The sequence below is a fragment of the Falco cherrug genome, chromosome 3, assembly GCF_023634085.1.
Source record: "Falco cherrug isolate bFalChe1 chromosome 3, bFalChe1.pri, whole genome shotgun sequence".
Taxonomy (NCBI): domain Eukaryota; kingdom Metazoa; phylum Chordata; class Aves; order Falconiformes; family Falconidae; genus Falco; species Falco cherrug.
Genome location: NC_073699.1, coordinates 33879257 through 33903565, shown reverse-complemented (window position 1 = coordinate 33903565; position 24309 = coordinate 33879257). Strand labels below are relative to the sequence as shown.

General features: G+C 39.6%; 1 long non-coding RNA gene across 9 annotated transcripts in view; it reads right to left on the bottom strand.

Moving 5' to 3' along the window:
• The window catches only part of LOC114017593 (uncharacterized), a 53810-nt gene extending 29565 nt beyond the window's left edge, over positions 1–24245 (bottom strand). For 3 of the 9 annotated variants that reach the window (XR_008731484.1, XR_008731483.1, XR_008731482.1), the window contains exons 1-2: positions 23983–24245; positions 245–330 (exon numbers count right to left, since the gene is read on the bottom strand). This is a non-coding gene — a long non-coding RNA (uncharacterized LOC114017593). Of the gene's footprint in view, positions 1–244; positions 331–7232; positions 7420–23982 lie in introns of those variants that run through there. The other 6 variants (XR_003562746.2, XR_003562749.2, XR_003562748.2 and 3 more) reach the window with 3 other exon arrangements.
• Between the last annotated feature and the right edge of the window lie 64 nt (positions 24246–24309).

Below are 24309 nucleotides of genomic sequence, written 5' to 3'. Positions count from 1 at the left end.
AGTCAGAAAAATTCTGAATATGAAGTGAGAATAAACATGTCAAAAAGACACTAGGTATGGGGCCTAGCAGCTTGACTTTTTATTTCTAAGTAGGAGAGCCAAAAAACCCCAGACATTCCAGGGTTCAGGCATGTATCCTCCCAAGGACTTCAGGCTTGCTCATGTTTCTTGATGTAAGAAGAAATGGTCCAAGTGGAGGAGCCCAGGTTCAGCAGTGTTTTAAAAGGCAAAGAAACCTGATTACCTGATACATGGGAAGCAGGGGAGCAGCTTGTTGCTCACTTTCTATTCCAGAGTGAACGAAAAGAAGGGAAAAGACTGCAACTTTTCCTGTGGGAAAAAAAGAGGGAAGAATTTAAGAATGCAGAGGGGTCTACAGAAGCAGCATCACTGGTAGAGGTAGAGGTAGAGGTAGAGGTAGAGGTAGAGGTAGAGGTAGAGGTAGAGGTAAAGGTAGAGGTAGAGGTAGAGGCAGAGGCAGAGGTAGAGATAGGCTAATGCCTAGAGCTGTCAGACATCTCCCATCCTGAGGCATTGAAATGAAACACAAATAGAGTGAAACTAGTACAGTGGTAAGCTAAAAAACTGAAACCCTGCACAGATCACCCTTGAGCATCTAAACCACATCTCCTGTTTTCTTTGTGTGTGCCCATCCCCTCAATTGGATTCTTGATGCCATTGGGGATGTTTACATCTTCCTGCTCTTCGCTAACACAGTCCTTGTTCTGCCTCTACCTTTCAAAGAGATAGTGGGCACCTAAAAAATACTATATAGGAGCTAAGGATTTGTATAAGACACTCAGATAGGTATCTTTCATTGTAAATTCTCTTTAAATGTTTTGTTCTTTTTGGATTTAACTGTAAATTCATAACAAGAAGCCTATAAGATACATTAAACTTCTGCAGCATCACAAAACATGATTTTGAAGCAACATGATGTATAGTAACACACTCAAAAGTTATTTATACATAAGGATCCCCCTCGTTTTATTTGTCAAGCAAACAGAAAATCTTATATACTTTAATTACACTCTATTTGGCAATATGCACAATGGAGAAAGTATTTTAAAATATGTCCTTTTCTTAATAATGCAGAATAATGGTATATAAGTATTTTAAAAATCAGTACTGAATATATTCAGATATCAAATACTTACTAGGTCTTTCCAAAATGACTGAGAAATACATCAAGAAATATTGTCCAAAGACAATAATTTAATGCTAGTCAAAGTCAGAAAGCTGCATTATCTAATGCATTAAATTATTCTGTTACCCTCTGCCTTTCAGTTAAAATCAAGAAGATGTATGTTGATAAGGACAGTGGGTCATCTCTCTGGACTCTGTGATCTTCCACATTACCCAGGAATCTATCCTGTAGCCATTTGGAGAAACACTGGGAGCAAATGAGTTATGAGTCATGTGAAGAAGAAAAGGCATGACACAAATTTTGAAATTAAATGCAAAGGGAAATGACAAGTACTGGAAATACAAACTGCCTAATAAGCAACTGATAGTGAAACAAGGCAAATGCTGGAAATGGCAAATAATGAAAGAAGACAGATACTGCGAAGAAAACACAATAAAAGAAGAGAATTAAAACAAACACAGAACTAATGGTATCATTGATCCTAAGGAATTTTGAAAGGGTAGAACAAAAATACTGAAACAAGCGAAGCTCTAGGGAAAATGCTAAATTAAGGCGAAGTACAAAATAAGAGATCAAAAGATTCACTTAGAGGCTTGAACCTCTAAGCATCAGAATTGTCATTTATGGACTCTGACTCTGTCCACTGTTTTTTGTGTAACTTCACTATACTCTATTCTACTCTATTTGTTTCCTGGCATATAAGTACATGCAGATACTGTTTCCAGGACTGTGGAACATTTTTAAGATCTTTGGCCATTGTTTTAAATGTGGTCATTCAGTCTTTAATTTACACCTTGAGTAATCTTAATAAGCCGCAGAAACTACACTTGCTAAGCAAGGCAGAAATTTCTCCAAGTTCATTTATTGATTCTTCAGAAAAAAAATAGAAGGCAGCATAAAAATAAAGATGAAAGGCCACAGACTCAGATGAGATATATTATCAGTGCAGGTAGATGGGCTTCTGATTTGTATTAGTTAGGAAACTCACATTGAGGTTCTGTCACTGTAAGAGAACTTCTGAGTGTGACATCTGCTAAGGGGGCAAGGTCTAGGGAAGAAACAGATTTGTAATTAAAAGCATTATTTACTCAGCCTAACCTAAGGCATCTTTGTCAGGCATCTCCTCGGAGTCACGTGTGACTGGAGACTGCATTGACTTTACACAGAACCAAGGGAAGATACAACAAAACTGAAAAGGCTTAGAACTAGCTACGCCAACACTGCTATGAAAAAGATTACTAGTGTGAAACTAATATACTAACATGAGAATACTGGACATCTCAAGGAAAAGGTAGAAATTAGCTTTCCCAGCTCTCATAGTCTTGCCTGACTTCAGTACAACTAATCATGGGATATTAATGGCATAAATTCCATCCTTTAAATAAAAGTTGGCAGCATTGTAGAGCCCAGTTGATTTTAGAGGACAATCATGAAGCATTCTGAGAACAGGTTCCCTCTATCTTAATGCTGCAGTTATGCGTCTGTGTAGCTTTATATATAGGCATAAACCTAAAAATTTATAGACGTGTCTGACGGAACAGACTAGGAACTGGAAATACAGATTTTTTTTTCACTTGCATTAAAAATATTTTACATTGTTGCTTCATATTTTCAAAGAGCCTTCAAGTGAAGACCATCGTCTAAGTGAAGTAATCATGCAAAAACTGAGTATATGTAAGAATCAACTGCTAAGTGTAGCCTGCAAAGAAATGTATCTTTTTGCCCTTTTACTCTATTTTACAAGCAGTTTTGGTTTCTTGTCAATATAATTTGTCAGTTGAAATGTGATATTTACCAGGATATTTACCTTACTAGCTTTTCTGGGACTTTTAAAAAAGTTTCAGGTTAGAGGGCAGAGGACTCAATATAAAATATAAAATGTTTCAATAGTAACAGGAATTTTCAAATTAAACAAACAAAATGAAAAACAAACCATACATTTTGAATATGGGGTCACACTTTAAGCGGAGAAATATCATGACTGATTCCATATTACTGGCAAACAGGTCTTACCCAGAGAAGCAGGTACGATAGGATTCCAAATTTTTGCTTCAGTGTGATTTATGATCATATTTAAAACAGAACGGAGAACAAACTTGGAATATACTTTAAATTTATTTAATAAGACACTACAGCTTGAAGAGTAAAGACAGAACAACCTGAAGATGTTGAGTTACACCAAGTCTAGCTGTAATTTAATAGACAAAAAAATGTTTTTACAGTTTAAACAACAGGGAGAAAAATATTACAAAGGATAGTGGCTATTTCTGAAATGAAAGAGATGTTCTGTTTAAAGGTTTCATCAGTTGAAAATGTGGTTCTCTGTACATTAGAGATGACAGAAGGTCTAAAATCAAATTTCTTCAAAGTAACAAAGAAATGGAAAGATTAGCTTAAAGCCAAGTTAGTTGCTTATTTATATTACTTTCCTATTGGACCACACACTGGGCTGATTCTAGCTATTATTCCTAGTCATTCCCAAGAAATATGGGAACCATGCATGATTAACCAGACCTTCAAAGGCAAAATTACCAATGACAAGAACGATTCTGAAGTTCTGTAGAATCATCTGTCCTGTATACCCCCGTGGTGACAACTTCCAACTGTATGCCTTGGGATCCAACACCCTCTGTTCAGCAACCCAGACATGCTTTTGGGTCACACTCACAACAGGGCAAGCAGAATTTGTAAACCCATAGAACAGACACAATGTGGGAGGCACCACTTTCTCATTTAGGTTTTTTGCAAACTATGTACCCTAAAATGACTAAGTTTATCATGTATATTTAAAATTATATTTAAAATGCAACTAAGAGTAAATATTAATTTAGAATATATAGAAAATTACACAACTAAAACAAATAATATATAAACAAGAACCAGTGATAGGTTCTAGATTTGTGATTCATGAAGGCTGACTTACTACATCATAGCTATAAACGTGAATAAAACAGTAAAACTGTCATCAAGACAAAAGAAACATTAAAATTATGATATTTAAATAAGAAAGGCAACTACAAGTAAGAAGACTACAATGACAGTTGATTTTCCTAAAATTTACAGAATTTTTTTCGTACAAAGATTTTCAGTAACATAGTTGCTTCCTGAATCAACAAGCCACCAAGAGAAATTTGTTTGTAGGTTGTATCATCACAGTCAGGGATTATAATACCATGAAGTCATCAGCTAAAAAGTCAAGAGATTACTGAAAATTCAACCTTATTTTACTGATTTTTATAAATTTTGTCTCCACCAAAGTTATGCATTCAGAGATTTTATCTTTACCATTGATTTAGCCTCTATATAGAAAAGGTTTATCTATAATTAGAGATGCATGTAACACCAAATTGCAGTGATTTCAACCCTGTACAGGTTGCCTTAAGCAGCCAGATACTGTGCAATACAATCTGTCAATACTTAAAAACTAAAATCACAATAGATTTTGTCCCTAGAAACAATAATGAAACATGGGATTAACCTAACAGAGTGATTTCCAAGGCTAAGCATTTACAAGTTTGCATAGGGGTGAGTCATATAAAATTAGTGCTCAGCTCCATGATTCTTGACCACATCAAACTTTTTCTATGTGCTGAGTTTGCACAGCCAGACAAATGTACATGGGACTCCCTGCTTGCACTCTCTGTTGTATAATTTGTTTATAAAAACATAGACAAACATGGCTTCAGTCACGGTCTTGTGTAATTCTTGCAAATTCCCTGCTGCACAAGCCTTTGAAAATATATCCAGAAAAGAAAACGAGAATATTTAAAATGAGCTGAAAAATTACATCTGAGAACTTGCTGCAGCCTAATATGAACTTTTGTTGAATAATGATAGTGACTACTTCAATCACACACTTTGAAGGGGATAAGAAAAAAGAATGAAATAAATTATGGAGTATATTCTTATCTTAAACCCAAAGAAAAGTTTACTGTGGCATATCAGATGACCAATACCTTCCATATCACTACAAATATTCTCTCACATGAATGGTAATAAAACAAAAAAATCACAAGCCCCTTTGTATTTCCTTGTGGATAAATTCAATACAGAATTAATGCAAGCCAAACCAAAGATGGCATGTCAAGACAAAAGCATTTGTATTTTAGTCATAGCACTATGCCTTTTCTCCAAAGATCTTGATGTGCTTCATAAACTTTAATTAATCTTCACAGCACGACTACCAGTCAGGCAGAAATTATATAATTTTCAGAAAAAGCATGGCATAGCCTTTATTCCTTATGCCTCTGCTCTGAATACATACTGCATTTTTTCCACTGTGATATATTGTGGAAAAATACATAATAGCAAAGCAAAAGGCCCCAGTGGACCCAACTTTTGTTAGTTTAACTTTCTTTGCTTGTATTTCTTACTTTTTTTTATAATAGCTTACATTAACTGTTCCCTTTTTTAACTTTATTACTGAATTCATATATGTGTGCCTAAACTGAGGTTATGGTAAGACATGTTTCTTTTTTTCTTGTTGTTTGGCGAGGGGGTGGGGGGGTGGGGGAGGTTTATTTGAAAAAGTGATAGTTTAGATTGCATTATTCCCTAGAATCAACTATGGAAAATACACATGAGAAAAGTGCACAGAGGCCATCTAGATTTGTAAACGAATTGCTACAGGAACTGTACTTTTCAGAGCACAAATCCTCTTTTCCTACATTTGCATGCACATAGGACAATATGACCACATTTTCTTTCGGAACAACTGAACACCTTGATAAAAATATGATACCACATTAATAAGTGATCCTCTCCCTCCTTCAGAGTGTGCCTTAGGGTTTATGCTTCATTTAAATACAGCGCTATAAAGCAAGCCACTGCTTCTCCAGGACAGACAGAGGAAGTGAGGGGGGTATAAACATTAGCTTTTTGCTAATTGCAGTTGCAATTTTAGTGATCCCATGATACATCTGACAAAAAAACTCCATCTGGAAAAAGGGCTTTGGATACAAGCCATTTGAACTGAAGTTTGATATTGTATCTATAAATAAGAAAACCACTTTTACAAAATAAGAACAAACTGCTGGGTTTAAACAAAAGAACAAACATTTTAAAAGGGACACTAAATGATGAAAGCGTATGTGATCAACTCTCCTAGGTGTGTATGGTTCAGAGAGACAACTAAAAACTGTGGCTGAAATGTGATACAAATATAAATCAGAAGACTTTACTGTGCAGTACTAAAACTTTATAATAAATTATAATACTTGAAGAGGTAAGAAGAGGATCCACAGGACTGTTATTAAAACATGGAGATGGGAGTTATTGTGCAAAAAAACTATAAAGCCCAAGAAGAAGGCATTTGTGATAAAGAGGTCAAAGTATTTCACAAAAAGATTGAGAGACTATGTATTGTCCCAACTTATTTAAAGTACAGAAGATGTTAGTATTTGAAATCATGTGGAAGACAATGTTTTCTGAGATGCATCAAAAATAAAACAAAATCTGAAATGGTAGCAGGTTTTCTCAAAAGGATGATATAATTAGTTTTATAATCCTGCCACGGACCCTCCTGGTGGGGCATGGTCAGTACTGTCAGGTTTACTTGCAGGCCAGGAGGTGCCTCTGTCTGAGGCTCTCCTTGGTGTTATTCAGTGATCAAGGGAACCCAGAAAAAGCTCTCTTTCTAGTCTTTTTATGGAAGTCTATATATTTCAATGTTGATTAAAAAGTTATCTATAAGAATTTTTAGTTTATATCTAGTTATTGCAGCATTTTCTGAGAAAGCAGCATGCAGGTTTGTGTCTGTATGTTTGCTTGTTTGCATTATTTTTTCCTTTATAAATAAACTTTATGACTAACAATTTCAAGGTATAATTACTAAGTTTTATTTTAATAAAAGAGATTACCTGTAAAGCTAGATATACCTATCAATCACGCGTAATTTTTCTAGCAGGATATATTTAACTTCAATGTCATTAAATAGCAATAACTGTGAAGTATAAATTGTTAGCAAAGGAATTAATCTATCTGTGAATCTGTATTTATAAATCTGTTACCTATAAAGTTTACTTTATAATGGAGCTTATGGCTGTCACAAAACATCCCTTACCGCCCTTCTCCCTTTCAGATGTACCTGCACTCCGAGTCTGTGTGGTGCTCCATCAAAAGTGTCACTTTGGGTTATGCAGCTTTGCTGACTGGCAGGAACTCACTCCAGCGTGAGATAGCCGCAGTGAAATACCACCTAATTGGGAGCGTCACTGCAGTGGGGACAGCTGACAGGCTGAGTCTTGTCCAGTGCAAGGTAAGCAGCTCCCAGCCCTGCCACTTGCCGCAGCAGCCAAATCCTGCCAAGCTAGAAACATGTCCTGTTCTTCTTCTTCTGACATGTTCGTCACAGGGTTACTGACTGCTTGCTCAGCTGCTTTGCTAATGCATACGCATGAGCTCGCAGGCTTGCAGTGTGGCTGTGCCAGAAAGGGGAGCATGCTGCAGTGGACTCGTGGATGCATTTATATTTGCCCAGCTCTGTAACTGCATCAGCACAGAGCTGTGCCCCAACACATCAGCCTTTTCCTCCACTGCTGCAGGTAGCAGTGAGACTGAAACTGGAAATACAGAAGTGCCATTATGTCCCTTTCAGTAACACCTTTCTTCATATTACTGAAAAAAAAAAAGAAAAAGTCTCTCCCAGTCTTCAAGTTCTTTAATTTTATGACATGAACACTTTCTGCCTACAGGTATTTTGTATCGCATTATATGGTTTGCCAAAATATTATTTTATATATGTATATCCATTTCATTTTAAAATCCTTTTTGCATGTAAACAGAAAAATTAAGCCGATTGCTTGCAGGCCCCAGTCTGAACTGAAAAATTTATGTGTCCGGATTCTAGGTATAAGTTATTTACCAGCTTAGCCTCTGTACAAATTCGATTGACCCTCCTGAGACAGTTTGGCTGCTGAAGAGATAATAAGAAATCACTAATATTTTTATAATCTACACAATTTTAAAATATTTAAGAACATGCTGTCATGGCAATAACTGCTCATGTGATAGCAACTCCTAAAAATACTCCTGAATTCATTATATGGTTAGCATATATGTGATTCCCAAAAGAACCATTTCTTAGAGTATTACTTTTGAGGGCCTACTTCCAGTGCATTAACGTTTTTGATGCTATAACATCACTGGAAGAAAGTCTGCTATGAACAGAGACATTTCCTTTGCAGAGAAGGGGAATCTAACTGATTTACATGATCAAACCCTTTTCAGTCCCTTGGAAAATCTGGTACCTCATAAAACTATCAACAAATTTGTTGTTTTTTATCAACAAAAGCAAACTTTCATCTATTTCTATTAAAAATGTCTTTAAAATCAGGCCAGAGTCATGGTTTCCAAAATGGTAGATTCAGAATTTAACTCACAGTAGCACTTACTCAAAATATTCAGGGAATTCTGCTGCTTTATTGGCATGCAGGATAAATTAAAAAATTGAGATCTCATTTAAAAATTGGCTTCCACAAGTATATTCTGATGTTCACCTGGAACAGCATGACATAATTTAAGTGTGATTTTTATACACAAAGACAGAGCTTCAAAGCAAGGAATATAACTCCATACTAAATCATCATCAGTGCTTCACTTGTAAAAAGTTGCTTGCCTGAGCATTGTGTCAGTAGCTTAGTTATGTTCTTCTGCCCGATAGATGTGGAATAGTGTGTAACACTAAGACACTGTTGCAGTATAAGCTTGCCCAGCACTTTTCTGTTGGCAAAGTGCATTAACGGTAGAGCTGTCGCAAAGTATCCTGAGACAAATGTATATTAATAAGAATTGTCAGGTCTTGCTCGTTCATGGTGACTTTCTTTTTCATTTCATAGAAGGGCAGTGATTAATGAAACCTCTGTATGTGGTATATGACTAGGGAAGAGAAGCCCAGCTTTCCAAATACAAGCAAGATCTCCTCATACGAGACATCAGGGATGAGCTGTGACTCACCAGCCAGAGAGCGAGGAGCGAGCGATGAAAAAGAAGTGGCTCATTTGTTGGAAACAAATTGCAAGAAATCACTGCTCCAGAACTGGATCTGCCACCTACATGATGTATGAGCCTTCAGACGCAGATGTCTCCTGAAGATATCTACAAACCGTACTCTAAATTAGTTTTATACCAGAAAAGCCACAATAATTCAGCTTTTCAGGACTGCCTTATCACAGTCCACCCATGTGACAGCCCTTGGACAAGATCCTCAGCCTGCTTTGTTCATTCTGAGTAAATGGGTTGGAGCAGAAAAGGTCCTACCAGCTGCATGCTTGCTTATGTGAAGATTGCTGTAAGACAAGTATGGTGGCTATGCAAGGTGTACAGGAGAAGGTAGTACAAGAATAATGGAGGCAGTGTTGCAGCACTATCCAAACTAGCTGGCTGCAACAAGGCTTTTACCAGCACATACCAGAAGCCTTGTTGCAGCTGGCTAGTTTGGATCGTGCTGCGACAGCAGAGCTACAGAATACAGCCACTAACATTCGTACTTTGCCGTAAGACTCAGGTCTGCCTGAATTTCAAAGGGTCCTCATCTGACTTCTGAACTTAAAGCATTCATCTTTTCCAGGCACCTGGAGAGCCAGCGAACAGATTTTTACCATGTAGCTCTTCAGGAAGTCTTGTCCTTGAAGAGATGTGTTTCATCAAACCACCACAGTACTTAACACCTTTCCCTCGATCACTGTTCCTGTTTTGCAAGCCTCTGTGGCTTCCAAGCTGTTCTGCCAGTGATCAAGTAAAATGGAAAATCCAGAAAAAAAATCCCACTCTTCAGGATATGTCTTCTTTGGCAAAGGCAGCACAAACTTTCTCATATAAGCCTTGGCATTAAGGGGAAGAGAAATACAGACCCATTTTTTCCAAAGCTAAACAAGGTTCCTAGGAGCTCAAGCTATGCTGGCAGAGAACAAACTGTGCTGACAAGCAACTAGTCTTCAAGACTTCATGCATTTTCTGAAGAGGCCATAAAATAAATACCTGACTCAGAAAAATGTATATATGTCTGAAATCTCTTCACCCTTTGTAACCCATGCATTTTCAGGGGTTTAGGCAATCATACCTAAATGACCCTGCCTTTCAGACACTTGCTCCCCAGGTTTGCAGGGTTTCACCTACATAAGTACACTGAAGACTTCTCTTAAATCTCTTTCTGGCCCCCTTAAGCTGTCTGTGTTGGCCTGACATTAAGAAATATGGCATATGACCCAAGTAATGCAAAAGCTGCATCCATCAGCATTTACTTTGATTTTCCTTTCATAAACAAATGCAAATCAGATAATACACCACAAAAGAAATAATATCTGAGCAATTATTTTAAATACTTTCCACATCTTCTAAGCACAAGTACAATTTTTAATAACAATTTTTGGCTAAATTACCTAAGCTAACAGTAACTTTGTCCAGCTGCTCTACCAAACTGATAGGTGCTCTCCTCTGTCACTGTAAGATATACATGAAAACCTCAAACTGCATCAAATAAACAGCTCTGTGAAAAGTAAAATACTGAAAGATGCCTTGAAATGTGCTTGTGTATGAGAGATAATCCCTAAAAATATACTGATATATAAAAACTTCTGCCCATGTATCTGTAATGCAGATGGCACCTTAAATTAGCTAGCTCATATTTTAAAGGGATTCTATGAAAAATAAGAAATGCAGATCACAACATTTTATTATCTTTATATTCTGTGAGTACTTGGAGAACATGCAGAAGAAAAATCTATCCCCGAGAGTGTTTTAATAAAGCCGATTATTTATACAGTTGTTTGAAAAGATGTGTCATACTGCTTATCTGAAATGTCACATTCACGTTCTCACCAGTATCAAAACACAGCTAACAAGGATTTTTCAAGCATGAATTTGAATGACTATAGTGACATCGAGTGGCCATCACCACTAACTGCTGCTGTGTTCTGCCATGAAACCCCTGTTATAATGGTAATGCCAATGTGTTGACTTCAAATAGTGTGCAGTGCTAAATCAACTAGTACTGTTCGTACAGCAACTACAAAGGTGAATTCGTTATACATTGTCGATGTGCAGTTTAAATTCATAGTCAAGCGTTCTAAACATAATCCTGTGTACAATGTAGCAGAGCCCATAATATACTGACAAAAGCACAAGCAGAATACAAAGGCAGAGCATCTGCCACAGGATGGGCTGCACCCTTAAAAGGTTGGCATCAAAAGCCTGAAGAATATGGCCCAAACCATACAAGCATTCACACATGTGCATAACGTCAGGGGTGTGACCAGCACCAAATTCTGTGGCTAATTTCTGTCTCCAGAAGTGCTCCCTCACCACTTGGTCCTGGTGCTTGCTTTGGCCCTGTTCAGCCCCTAAGCTGACAGGAGACCCACTCACGCCCACATGCCCTTGCTCTTCGAATACTTTATACCTGTGCAAAACCATTTGTGTGTGGAGGCTAGATGGGTGCCAGAGCACACCCCCCAACCAGTCCCCTTGCTCAGATAATCTGAGAACCAGCATAGTGGTGAGTGCTCCCATGCCTCAGAAGCCAACCTTGGTGCAGCCGATGAAGTCACTGAGACTAGCTGCATAATTAATCATGCACATAAGCATTCAACTGGCTGGAGCCATATGCTTGGCATTTTGCATGGCAAAGAGGGCTTCACCAGACATCAGGAGGACAAAGATCAGGGATAAAATGAATGCTTATGTTGTCTTTTTTGGTGCTTATTGAATCCACATTATGTTCCTGATCTGTTGCTTCTTTCTTCACCCCCTTTCCAATGCCCATGGCCACAGTATGATAGAAATTCTACTAAAATTCTTCATATTTTTCAATGCTCTGTTACTTCTTTTTAATAGTTTTATTTCTACATTTAAAAGCACTCCTCCTTACTGCCTTTGCTGCTTACATGTTAAGGGTGTAGCCTTATCTATGAAGGCAGACATCTCCTGGCAGTGACAACCTGGCAGAAACCACTGGAGCTTTTCAAAGGTTTGGGTGCACATGCATAGCTCTCACCCAGAGCACATCTCAGATAATTATATACTCTCTGTTCAAACATACAACCATATCATGCCCTGCATCTGCAGGCCATGACTTTAACAGAAGGCTCTCCTCAGTATCTAGAGCTATGTTGAATGAACATGCTGAGTCCAGTGCAAAGACTTTGATCTTCAGATTTCAAGGAAGGAGTGAGTGGTATTTTGTCTGTAAAATGTGCAGCAACTTCTGCATGTGGTGTGAGACTTTAGAGGAATTTGAAGAACAATGCAGGAAAGGAATTTCTTTTTATATAGTTGTAATAACAGCCCATGTGGATAAAGCAACTCTTTTCTCAAAGGCACATGGTGTGCACAAAATGTCCTGGTTCATTTGTTGTTTTCTTATTATGATGTCCCCAAGTCATTATTCACGGATGTGCTATATTGGAAAGAAACAATTTCCGTAGCATTCCTGTGATAATACTAATTAAGACCATTACACTAATGGATATTTGCAAGGGAGCTTAAGCAGGCAAAAAACACTGGTGGGCTTTGGTACGTACACAACAAGCCAAGCTATCGGATGTCCTGCAACTGGGATGATTCTTGCATGGACCTGCAACAGTGTCCTGGAGCATCCCAGGGGACTGACAGAGGTAACTAGCACAGGAAAGAGGGAAGATGGCTCTGAAGCTGCCAAAGGATGTACAAGCTTGCCTTTTGTGGTGGATTGACCTTGGCCAAATGCCAAATGCCAATCTGTCACTCCCTCTCCTCAACTGGAAAGGTGAGAAAAAACATGATGAAAGATGTTTTTCTTGACCTTGGGTCAAGATAAAGAAAAGGGAGATAACTTAGCACATACTGTCAGGAGCGAAACAGACTCTACTTGGGGAAAATGAATTTCATTTATTACCAATCAAATGAGACTATGATAATGAGAAATAAAAGGAAATCTTAAACCACCTTTTCTGTGCCACTTCCTTCTTCCCAGGCTTAACTTCACCCCTGGCTTCTTTATCTCCTCCCCCCGACCTATGCAGGTGGATGGGGAATGGGGGTTGCAGTTCATTACACATTCTTTGTGCCACTCCTTCCACCTCATACTGTCCCCTCCACAGAAGACAGTCCTCCACAACTTCTCCAACGTGAGTCCTTCCCATGGGCTGCAGTTCTTCATAAACTGCTCCAGCGTGGGTCCCTTCCATAGAGTGCAGTCTTTCAGGAACAGACTGCTCCAGTGTGGGTTCCGCACAGGGCCATAAGTCCTGCCAGAAAAAGCTGCTCCAGCCTGGGTCCCTCTCCACAGGGCCCACAGGTCCTGTCAGGAGCCTCCTCTAGCATAGGCTCCCATGGAGCCACAGCCTCCCTTGGATGCATCCACATGCTGCAGTGTGCGGTCCTCCATGAGCTGCAGACTGGGTAGGTGCTCCACCATGGAGAAATGGACAAATGGGAGTAATTTCCAAAATAACCTTGTAAACTTCTGGACGAAGAAACACAGCATTGAGTGGGTGTATCACATCCTCTATCACCCACAAGCATCTGGAAACACTGAGAGATACAATGGACTGCTAAAACTATGTTGAGAAAGTTGGACATTGGGTCATGGAAACACCAGGATATAGATTTAGCAAAAGCAACATGGCTGGTTAACACCAGAGGATCTGCTAACCATCCTGATCCTGCAAACAAACTCCCAACATGCTGGGGGAGGAGATAAGGTCCCCATAGTGCACACAGAAGTGGCTGAGGAAGGCAGTGTGGTTTACTCCTCCCCTGGGAAAGGCAAACCCATTTGTGGGATTATCTTTGCTCAAGGACCTGGATGTGCTTAGTAGGTAATGCAGAAGGATGGGGACACCATCATCTTTGTGCTTCCTTGGAGAAAAAATAATCCATGGTGCGAGTTGTATGTTGTAGGGAGTCATGTAGCAGGAACGATCTCAACCAACAAAGGGTGAGATTCAAAAGGACCTGGGTGAGTGCAACAATGACCAAAACCAAGCCACTGTTGGGGTCCAACAATTGAACATGCTGCTGCTACTGTCCTGAGAATTCACCTTGATAGATGAGGGCCAAATCATAGCCTGTTTTTACAAACATTTGAAGGAGTGGAGGAAGCCCATGGAATAGGAGAATAATATCTATCTATTACGGGACAGTTAATGAGAATGTATAAATCTGTATCTTCGGTACATAGTGATATAATTAAGATATAAAGAATCAATAACAGAGGCTGCAACTAAAGCAATGATTAACTCAACCTATTAAATAAGCTCACTGAGATGTAACAAGCTTTCTGAGACACCTGGGATATAATAATAGGCAAGAGAAGTGGGATAACAGAGCATTATGGTCAAACCATATAGCACAGGGAACAAATGAAGTTATATAAGAACAAGTAGTGCACATGTTCCCCAAGAAAGTTCAGTTGAAGTTCACCAACTTGCCAGCCACCAGGAGTCTCAACAGACTCCAGGATAAAACCCCAGGAGCTAAGTGTGCATGTGCAAGTGTCTTATGCATATGTAAATCATTTTTGGGAAGTAGCTATAATATGTATTAGATTTTGGTGAAATATGATGAATGTGTGTTTTGTTGTAAAGTGAGGACGCTGGTCAGATAGGTGTGTATGATCTGAGATACTAATCTCCATGCACCCAGCACTGCAATAAAGAATGCCTGCCTTCTAAACTTGGAAAAGTCTAGAGGGTTTCCTTTGTGCTGGTTTTTCAGTATCACTAGTATAAGCTGTATTGCTAAGAAGGGATTTCAGTAATGAGAATTAGATACAAAACAATGGTTAGAAGATATAAAAATGTATTTAATTATGTGGACCTGAGGGTGACACCAATGGTATGGAATAAAAATGGAGATTGTAGTAAGTATGGCTGGAATGCAGTCAACTTTCTCATAGAAGTCCTCATAGTACTTGCTTTGTATTTTTTAGCTAGAAAGATATTGATAACAAACCACCATTTTAGCTACTGCTGAGCGTCAAGGCCACCTCTCCAAACCCACCACACCCAAAGGCCAGTAGGCTGGGGCTGGGCAAGATGTTGAGAGGGGACATAGCCAGAACAGCTGACCCAAGCTGACCAAAAAGATATGTCATACCAAATGGTGTTGTGCTCAGCAATAAAAGCTAAGCGAAAGCAGGAGCTCCCCTCAGAGAAATGGGCCCCAGGCCCTGGCAGCAGCCAGCCACCAGGTCAAGGCTCAGTCTTCCTGGTTGGCACTACAAGAGACACCCCCCCACCAAAAGCCACAGTGCTGGGCAGCAAGGTGACATGCCACATGTGGTGGTGGTGCTCTGCTCCAGGTGCCAGAGCCTGCGGGGGAAGACTTGGTGCTTCCTGGTAGTGCCTGCAGCTGGCTGCTGGAGCAGAGTGGCCACCTGCAGCATGCCCTGGAAGACCTGGAGAACCAGCTCAGTGCCCTTGAGACAGAGAGCTGCCTCCTGAGAAAGACAAGGTCTCCAGAAGTGTGCAAGGAGGCAGAGAGGCTCCAGCAGAAAAATGCCAAGCTAGCTGCCCTCACTGAGCAGCTGAGAGAAAGACGCAGGTTTGCAGGACACCATCAAGCACCTGATGAATACTCCAGTGCTACTGCCTATCCAAAGCTCTGCTGAGGAACTAGGCATGAAATAGTTTCCTCAACAGAGGACTGAGGAGAGGAGAGAGCCTGCTGGAGCTTTGCTGGCACAGAACTAGCGCAGTGAGGTCTCCTCATAGAAGGCAGCTGAGGACCTTCACACCCAACTGGCTGCAGACAGAGGACTCTGTTCTGTGAGCACCCTCAGCCAAAGGTGTGAGGACTTACCAAGCAGCTCACAGAGATAACAGATGAAAACACCAGGCTGGCTGAAGAAAATTCTCCCCAGAATTTTCTGGGGATGTGCTGGGCAGAAAGGTTGCAAGATGTGCTGGGCAGAAAGGTTGCAAGATGAAAATGCTGACCTGAAGGGGCAACTACTGCAAGTGGCAGAGAAGAGAAATTCTGTCATCCAATCCTTCAGCTCTCTTCAAACCCAATGAGAAGATGCACAGCACAAACTGAAAGCCACGAGTGAAATGGCAGAAAGTACTCAAGCAGAAGTAAAAAGGGAGCACAAGGGCACCATGCCACTGTTTCGAGCCCAGGTGACAGAAAACTGCAGAATCAGTTTCAGAGCCCTTCGGAGCCAGCTTGGGCAGAGGACAGTCCTGGGTCCTGCCTTTTTGCCGAGGACCCCACAAGTGAGATGGAAGAAACAGTAACAGGCAAACAGCCCATCATCCTGCAGGTTCTGGGGACAAAAAGGATTCACATCCTGCATATTTCTTCCGATATTTTATCTTTATTTTGAATATATACAGCACAATTACTACAATATAAATACTGTCAGTTTGAAGGTCATGTTCTAAACTAATTTGTATTTGATGATCTTTAAACCTATTCTTTACAAAAGTTTTGAAAATTTGGTTTTGATAAATTTTCTGAGATATGAATCTATACTAGAGATTTACTTATTGGAAATATTTACACAGAAACATATTTGCTGTTTACCAAATCAAACAAAATTTCTCTTTTTAATTGAAGACCACAAGGTGGCATGTGAAACATACAGTAAACATTATTTAAAGAATACAGTAGAAAACTAGTATGCAGTTCTACTGGATGGCTATTACCTGAAAAGTCAAACAGTTTTAAGAAGCAATCTAAATTTTTTGTGGGATTTTGTCTTTTTCAGTCCAAGCTCTTTGCACTGGAAAAGGAATAAGGTGCACAAGCCTTTTATTAACAAGGAGGGACTGTTCTTTCTAGTTTAAAAGTACATTAGGGCATTCCAATACAGACACTTCATTCTGCAGGTCACTTCAAATGCATTCCCAAACCCAAAAAATGTCTTTCTGCCCCATCCCAACTACCATCTCAGCCTGTCTGTGCTATTTTCCCCTGTTTGATGGTTAGCTGTGGTAACTCCAGGCCTGTAAATCTTTAGAGGTATTTCATATATTGACCAAGTGTCAATGATGGAAGACCCCACAGAAGAGGCCCATGTGTTCCTGCCTGGAGACTTGGGAAATGGTCCTACAGGCATTCAGACAATCTGAACCTGTACGACTGGTGTTTGGTACCTTGTGCATGCAGGCTGGTATACAGGGTCCTCATTTAATACCTGCTTTATATATATATTTTTCATTAAAATATTCCACCTTCATTGCTGGGTTATTTTTTAAAGATTTTTTCCAGAATTTACCCTCTCCTAAACTGTTACATTTGTGCTAAAAATATGCCTTACGTTATTCCCAGATGACACATGCTAATTACGTATATAAACAGGAAGAGAAGGCAATGTGTTTATGCTCTAAAACTGAGGAAATGGTTAAGAGGGTTGTTTGATTTTGGCTTACTATAAATTCCTCAAGACATAAGTACTGTTGCTAAAAGCCATAGACCTTCAACAGAACACTCATCAGGAATTACCTGCTCCCAAATGAGTTGCACTTACTAACAAAATGACTAAGGTTCGGAACATCAGTGAATGGGGTTGAATGTTGTAGTCCACAAGCACTAGGGAGGATTTATTTCTCTCTTTGGAATAAAAAAAAAGTATTACCATAACCATTAGTTTTATACAAGAAAAATTACCTTTCATTAAATGAAAGCGTATCTGTTGGAGATGGTTCAGAGTCACAGAATTTGGGCAAGACTTGACTTTGTTCAAGCCTGAAGGATTTCAAACCCAGAGCTGGAAACTAGGGCTATTGCTTCTATGGAGAATTCAGTCTTGTAGCGTACTAAGTATGCTCAGTTCCTACAAGTTGTAGCTTCTCATTTAGGCTGCATCTTAATTTGATTCCAAGACACTTAGGTGTTATCAAATAAACACGCTAACTTTTTACCCTTATTGAAGTGCCAGCAAAAAAAACCAAAACAAAACAAAACACTAATGTTTGACATCTTCAGCCCCCACCTGACCACCTGGTTCTATGCATCCATTTGATTATCTAGACCTCTCCTTGTAGTCTTGTAGTAAAGCAATGAATGTTATCTTGCATGACTGTCATGACTGAAAGCTTAGCAGCTATTTGGAGAGAATTGTAGTGATTCAAGCAACAGGGCAGATTTCCAGCAGATTATGTACTTCTGGGAACTGTAATTACAGACCTGAGAGATTTTTGACACTCTAGGTGGTGCTTTGCATCAAATCTGCCACGGTTGTATAACAGTTTAAATTTAAAAAGATAAAGGGAGAAAAATAAATTTTGCTCTAATGCACTGCTGAAAGTAAATTTTTCAGCTTGCTCTCAGCTGAAATAATTCTGGAGGAAACACCAAGAACATCAGCATTTTAGACTGAAAATGAAAATAAAAGTTAAAACTTAGAAGTAGGGGGAAGGGAGAAGCTGAAGCATTTGAGGAAATACCCCAGCCTAAAAAACTTAACATAGCCTGATTCTGAACATAGCAGACAACTGAATACCTGATACTACCTGTGCTAATAAATTAAAAGGTGTCAGGGAATCCTCCCAGGCCCTGGCACTCAAATCTGCTGCCAGAAGATAGTTTTGTTAGAAGTCTAATCCCTTGGGAGAATAATCCCTTTGGGTTTATGAGAAATATCACTTTTCTAAACAGTCTGTAAGCTTCAGGAATTGGACCCAGTAACTATTATGAACAGGCATTTCTGATGCAGATTCTCTGTTTTGGATGATTAACAGTCATCCCCTGCTAACTGGCCTCATTGCTAAGAAATGGTCCAGTACATGTTTAATTTATTAGCATGGATTCAGCACCTAGGACGCACCCGGGCTGCATGTGGCCCCAGAAAATCCAAGGCAGCATGTGTTGAGAAAGGTACAGAAAAGCACCACAATGTTACTGTGTGCAAGCAGAATCCATCAAAATCTCCCACTCTTTCCCTTCCTCCTTCTTTATTGAGCATTTGTCTCTGCATTACTTCCACACAGATAGCTTCACTGGTTTCATGCAAAGCAAGTCGCTAGGAAGAGGACTGGCATCATAAAATTGCCTATGTCCCACAAGCAAGAGGAGAAAAGAGGAAGCTCGGTGAAAACAGCCAATAAACGGCAAAATGACTCTAGCGTGAGGTGGCTTTGTTAAACTGCTAGTGCTGAAATGAAGTATCATTTATCTTCACAAAAGCACCAGTTTATCCTGACATTATACTTATGACATGCCATCACCAGCAGTAGCACAACACGGAACTAAAATCCCTGGTGACTCACAAGTATCGTACTCCCAAGCGCTCCCTCCCTCCCTCCAAATGTCTAGAAAAGCTCCTAGCATTTTCTGCCCCTTGATTCAGTCAAGCTGGGTAGTGTCCCCATATTGCAATAGCTGGATACAAGTACCCTCATGCAGATCTCTTAATGCAAAATTGTGTCAGCAGTCATCTAAAACAAGAGGTAATAATTTTCAAAAGAATTCAGATGTCCAGGAACAGCCCAGCTAGTGTGTGGCACATGTTAACAAGGAGGGGTTGGCCAAGGCTGGTAGGAGACTACACAGATGATTGCAAAGGGTGTTGGCTCCCACGGTGCTCAACTGTTGTAGCCCTCATTATTAATAGATCTGAGCAAGTGTACCATTGTATTACCAGGGTGGCAGCAGGCAAAACAGGATCTCAGCCAGAATCTAAACACCTAATATTTTGTTTCAGAAAATATCAGGACCAGAAATGATTTCTCACTGGTAAGAACAATTGAAAAAGTTACTACCACACTCCTTCAGTCCTGTAATGTAGATAGCACAAAAAATGCAGACAAAATGTTCTGTTTAAAAAAGCTATTGCAAACCAAATACCCATTCTCTTTTCATATAAAGCTTGGAAAATCCACCAAAAAACCAAGGACAAAGGCACTGTGATTACTGAATCTGATCACTTATTTTCTAAACCAAGGTCCTTTATACAATCCTAAATATACAAATAAAATTCAGGGACTATCAAGAGTTAAAAGAAAAATAATGTCTTTTCCCCAAATGTTTCAGAATATTTAATAGGTAACAGGGTGTGTCGTGTTTAAGTCCAAGAGTAAAAATATACTAAAGTTGTATGAGAGATATAACGGCTAAATGTGTGAGTCCATGTTCTGACTATTGCAATGTTTTTATATTACTTCATATGATCATGTAAATAATTTTATCTAGGTGATACAGATTAGTGTATTTAAGATTAGCATTTTCCTGTCCTCAGGTGGGTCATATCCAGTAAATCTTGATGATGGATATTAAATGTTACATGTTCACAAGAAATTATATTTGTGACCTGGACAAATGTTCAGTTATCTTTACAATACATAACCACTTTCAATATTTGATTTTAATCACTTACCATTTACTTTTTTACTACCTTGCTAAAAGTACGGCAGCTTGCTTTACAACCCTCCCCAAATTTTGTGGGCAAGATAATAATTCCATTTTGCTGAGCCTGTCATTTAAAAACCTGCCATAAAAACAATCCTACTTGCAGAATACCTGTAAATATCACCCAAAAGAAGGGGAGAAAAAAAAAATCTAAAAAAAACAAGGAAGGGCCCTGACATGCCAAAACATGCCAAAGTATAGTTGTAGTTATGAGGCAGGACAGATGGTGACCATCACAGTCCTGGTACCACTGTTTGGTGGGAGCTATTAGTAGCTGTCCTCTCTGAATAGTGCATCACTTCATATGGGAAGCACAGCACAGCTGAGGTGGAAGAATATGATGCACAGTTAGATCTCTTCCCAGCTCTTTTTCAGATAGGTCACAGCTAGCTGACATATCCAGACTGAGATCCATCCTTAAGCCCAACACCCAGTCATACCCTAAGTGTTGATACAGCCCACTGGTTTTGATAATCTTCCACAAGTCAAAAATTCAAAGAAGGAACCAAGAGGCAGCTGTCTACAATCATAAGGAAGAACTTTGAATATGAAAAGTACTTTTTTATTTTTATGTCCATTAGATAACAAGTAATGTGAAAGTCACAGCTTGCTGTACCAGGTCATTTATCACCTGACATAACGAGACAGAGGACAAATTAAAGATTACATCACCTGCTCCTTCAAATGTAGCAGCAGCATTGCTAGAAACAGTGTAGCCTTAATTAGGCCCAAATACAGTTTATTGCATAAATAACATATTAAAAGGTGATTATCAGATAATCTACCACTTCCTTTTATTAGTATACTACGCATCTTCTCTACTGTCAACTGCACATTTCAAATTACAGTCCGTTAGGAGCTGTGCTTTGCTAAAGCCCTCTGCAACAACAAGCAAAGCTTTCTGACATGGTCTGACAAGCCAGCCCCAGGAACAGGACAAAAACACAAACCTACTTCTTCCCCAGTCCCATGCTCAGGCTCTGGGACCTAGATTCTGACTTTCTGATCCGCATTCTTTCTTTATCCCAGGATTATTCAGACAGAAATAATCAAGTTAATTTATCCAGAAAATCTACTTGCTCACTGCTTTAGAATTTATCACAGATTTAACTCTGCAATGCAATTCCAGAAAACTGGGGTGGAAAATGCCAGTGCTTTGAGATACAGATAAGCTCATGTTTCTTCTAAGCATTGTATCGCACCACCACCACCAGACAGGAACACACAAATTAGCACTAGCACAAGCAGCTTCACTACGCATTGTCTCCATCACCCTTCTTTTCTTGTAATGACCGCACCTTTGAGGAGTCCATCACATACTCTTCACTGGCGAGGGAGCTGCACTTCCTCTGTGACTGAAGTTTGAGCTGCCACTACGGTTGGATAAGCAGACAGATGTAGTTTTACAAGAAAATGCTTATTTTCTCAATCTTCAGCATACTGAAAGCATAAAAAACTAAGCAGAGTGTACCATTTAGCCACTGACTATCCTTAAATCTGCCATTGATTCTTTCTGCAGGTCACTTTGCACACATTACAAGAACGGATCCTGCTTACAGTTAGAGATACCAAAGGGATTTAAAATAAAAATCAGTAACAATGAAAACAATAATGTTTATCCTATAATGTATAACATTTTATATGTGATGATCTGCTGAAACAAGTCTTACACTGATTGAGAAATATAAAGTGATTAAAATCAATTGCATGTAATGAGTAGTGAGTGTAATGCAGGTCTCCCAGATATGAGGCTACGACCCAATTTCTAGTTGGAAATAGAAAGTCAACAGGTATTGTTACATCGCTTTGCCAAACACCATTACAATATTGTTTTAAAGTCAATTATATAGTTAATCTAAAAATCAGAACACCACATATAATACTTCAATTGACATCACATCGTATTTTAGTTTTACAAGTTAACAGTGTCAACACAATCTCAACAATATTTTAAAGCTTTAATTTGCACTGAAATTACTTTGTATTTCTGCTGCAGTTTATGCCACATAACTTCAACAATGAAACCTTTAAGCCTGCTGTGATGTCACTTATGGAATTTGAGAGAATGCCTTTTAATATACTAATGAAAATAAAGAGGGGTTTCCAGAAGCAGTAATTATTTACTCTAGTTTTACCCTCAGAAGCCCCTCTTTGTCTAGGGAGCTCCAAGTCACAACTTTGTATTTTTGGAACTTCTGGTTTGGTGTGTCAAAACATCACAGTACTACAGCCACAGAACTCATCTCAAATGGAGCATTCTTCTGCCCTTACTGCCCTTACAAAATTCCTAAAGATCTGCAGAAAGAAGTAACTAACCACTTATTCCTGTTATTCACCCTGTATTCCTTTACTGTGGTGAAAATGTCAATACCGCTTCCACTCAACTCACAGAAACTGACCCCGTGCTGTCTTAGCATGGTGCAAAACCCACTGACATAAGCGGAAACTGACCGGCCCTTTAGCCAATACAAAACAGTATACTTTAGAATATATACATTGTAACAACACGTGGCAATACTCTTGGCACTGTTACCCTTTATAATCACAATATTTTCCTAAGTGAATACACTTAGAACTACAAATAAAAGTGAAATCAACCAGTACAAGGCAAGCAGATGAGCAATTTTTTTTTTTTTTTTATCTTGAACTTTTTAGTATAGTGACATTCAGAATCTCATGGGAGGGAAATACCGTAAGTATGTATTTGCACAGTGGCTTTGTAGTACATGCCTACAGTGTGTGTCCATTACATATTATTTTCTTTAGGAAACAAAATCTTTCTTATGTATCAAAGTTGAAATAGTATGATAAATAGTACTACTGACATGGTAAATAGAGAGAAGGATATGCATAAACAGATACCCAAAACCTGTGTATTGCAAACACTGCATCACAATTACACGTCTGGGAAACCACCTAGTGTGTCCAAAGGACGCAGGCAAAATGAAAACTGAAAACACAGTAAGTCAGTACTTGCTTCATGCAGAGTATGTTAGTAGTGCTGCATCATTTGGAAGATATAAACTGTTCAAGATGTAAAAAATTGGAAAAACATAGCAAAGCTGTCTAAAATACTAGGACCTAGAGAGAACTGAAAAATAATTGCCATGCCTTGAAGCGCGTGCTGCGAAATACTGCACGGTATCCTAGCCTGAGAACTTAGCCCCTTTCCCTCATTCTCTGGTCTATATCCACTACAGGGAGAAAAGAGGAGAGGTGAGAAGTCCCGGACTTTTAGCCCAAGATCCATACACATGGGAAGGTGAGGGATTTGTTCCATTTACCTCTATTTCATCCTGCTTAACTGTCACTCCTTGTCAAAAGCTACAGGCTATTAAATTAAGGCATTTTTTTAGTCTACGAGAACTTGACTTGGTGAACAGGCCTTGCAAAACCTTCCTTTGTAACCCTCACGTAAAGCTATTGCAAACTCATCAGCTGATCAGGCAGCTGGCTCTGAGCCAGGGCAAGGGTGAACTTGCGCTTTCTGGAAATTTCGAAATTACCTTTTTGAAATGCCGCTATCATGAAAAATCTTCCTAGGACAGCCACAGAGAAGACAAGCGAGTGCAAGTGCGAAGTCTCCTCTCCCTTCACCTGAGCGATGAACACCCCACCCGGAGCGGCACAAGCCACAGCTCCGGAGGGCGGCGCTCCCTGCCGGGCCCGGCCCTGGCGTCCCGCATCGTTTTTCGGGAAGAGAAATGGCACATCCCCGCCCGCCGCCCGGACGGAGGGGGAGGTTCCCCCCTCTCCCCCGGGGGATACCTGCCGGCACGACGCCCCCGCTCCCCCGAAGGAGCAGGCTGCTGCCCCGACCCTGCGCTCCCGAG